Source organism: Sinocyclocheilus anshuiensis, unplaced genomic scaffold (genome assembly GCF_001515605.1).
Source record: "Sinocyclocheilus anshuiensis isolate Anshui unplaced genomic scaffold, SAMN03320099.WGS_v1.1 scaffold278, whole genome shotgun sequence".
Classification (NCBI taxonomy): domain Eukaryota; kingdom Metazoa; phylum Chordata; class Actinopteri; order Cypriniformes; family Cyprinidae; genus Sinocyclocheilus; species Sinocyclocheilus anshuiensis.
In genome coordinates, this window is record NW_015546072.1 from 2,257,986 (window position 1) to 2,260,296 (window position 2,311).

The 2,311-nt window shown below is 33.6% G+C and overlaps 1 protein-coding gene across 1 annotated transcript in view; it reads right to left on the reverse strand.

The window, feature by feature from the left end:
- fam163b (family with sequence similarity 163 member B) overlaps positions 1–1,447 on the reverse strand; it is a 2,633-nt gene extending 1,186 nt beyond the window's left edge. Inside the window, exon 1 of the mRNA XM_016501034.1 lies at positions 1,233–1,447. The gene's annotated coding sequence lies outside the window, so the exon portion shown is untranslated. The remainder of the gene's footprint in view (positions 1–1,232) is intronic.
- Positions 1,448–2,311: the final 864 nt, after the last annotated feature.

The following is a 2,311-nucleotide window of genomic DNA, read 5'->3' on the forward strand; positions in this document are numbered from 1 at the left end:
CTTCTTTTTTCCCCCTTTTTTCCCACCAAATCAACATATTTCATACCATCACAGGAATAAATTACATTAAAGAACAAAAGAAAAATGTTATTTGAAATTGTAATAATATTTTCACAGTATTTGTTTTTGCTGTATTTTTGATCAAATATGTGCATCTTTGGTGAACATAAGAGACTTATTTTAAAAACATGAAAAATTTTACATACTTCAAACTTTTGAACAGTTGGTGTATGTGTGTCTAGCATATATAGTTACTTATGTATATACACTAATAGTATTTAAACAAAGAAAATTATAATCTCCCAAATCTCTGTTCAAATATCAGCAGTATATTGGTCTAGTACCACTCATGCTCTCTATTAAATAATAGCTAGCTATTGTTGAAATTACATGTACATCTGATGCCTATTTCATGCTATTTGATCATGATTTCAGTAATTATGGAACTGTATTCAAGCATATGCCACAGCAGTGGAATAATAAACTGATCAATGATGCATTAAATTATTTTCCAAAAATAGCACATTTGCACAATTTCAACAGGATGTCTAAGGAATGACGGCATGTAACAGTTCATAAAGCTCAGGTTATTCAGTCATAATTATCCACAAATCAGTGTCAGTAGTCAGTGTTGTTTACTGTCACAAATAATCCTGTCTCTGTCTATGTGAAATGCTAATGAAGAAGCAACTAGACACAAATGAATCAGAAAGGGCCTCTCAATAAGAATTTTAGATTTTGTGAGGACAGTATTTGGTCTTACCTCAGGCCAGAGACTCATTCAAGCCCACATAAGTCACCCATTTGCACAAATCACTTGGAAAGCTTTATATAACCAAATCTAAGGGTCACCATCACTTACCAAAAACACAAGATGTATGATGTACTTTAACAATATTATATATAACAATAACAATACTATAACAGACTTACGTTTAAAAAAACAGTCAATACTGAGATTTAACAGATTAAATCTGGTCTGCTATAAATTATTGACAACTTTTTAGTCTTCTTATTCAATTCATTTAATTTATTTATAATTTTTACAGTATTAAATATCATCTTGTAAATGAATAGGCTAAGGAATTTTCTGATCAATACAGTTCTCTGTGACGATATTCATACAAGCGACCCACAATAACAAAATAATTAATATAACAATTACTACATTTTTATAATGGTATAAATACAGCTTAAACTGCATTACCTCAGATGAAGCTTTGTATACTCACATTATGGTATCTACAGAACATAGGGCACGTGTCCAATGCATCCGGCGAACGTAACCACAAACTACCCACAAAATCACTTCCACGAAGTCACATCTCCAGACGGAATGAAATTCCTATAATAAATAAATCAGACAAAAAGATCACTGAACGGATAGGTGATGATAAGAGCTGAACTTCATGAGCACTGAGAGAGAGCTGTGAGTGTGAGGAGAAGAGCGTCCCACATCTCAGTTTGTGTCAACCTCTCCCCACTGATGATCACACACTCATTCAGTCATATACTGGAAGCCAAGTCCTCTATTCCACTGACATTGTGACTAAATCCGTTTTTTTTTTTAAAGTGCGTATTTTATGTGGTAGGCTAAATAACAATTGTAGAGGTGGCATGAATTTGAATTTGAACTTTCATCTAACAGCTGCACTGGATTATGTAAGTATTAGGCTATTTGAATGTTTAAGATTAGTATTTTATTATTGGACAAAAAGAGCGTCCCACATCTCAGTTTGTGTCAACCTCTCCTCACTGATGATCACACACTCATATTACAGTCATATACTGGAAGCCAAGTCCTCTATTCCACTGACATTTTGACTAAATCCGTTTTTTTTTTTAAAGTGCGTATTTTATGTGGTAGGCTAAATAACAATTGTAGAGGTGGCATGAATTTGAATTTGAACTTTCATCTAACAGCTGCACTGGATTATGTAAGTATTAGGCTATTTGAATGTTTAAGATTAGTATTTTATTATTGGACAAAATATCTTTAAGTTCTGTACTACTTTTTAAATTTTTGCTATATAATTTTATTCAGATGCCCTCTTAAGGTCTAGTTTTGACAGACACTGTAGCTTAACGGGCATCATAAGTTTTTACTGATTCTAGCATGATTCAAACTTTCAGACGCAAAGTGTGAAAAATGTAGTTAATTTTTATAAGTTGCAAGTGACCTAAAAAGATTATTGCTGCAAGATGTGCAGCTACTTCCTCGCGCGCGCGCACACACACACACGCACACACACACACACACACACACGTCTGGTTTGCTATCCTTGTGGGGACTCTCCATAGGCGTAATGGT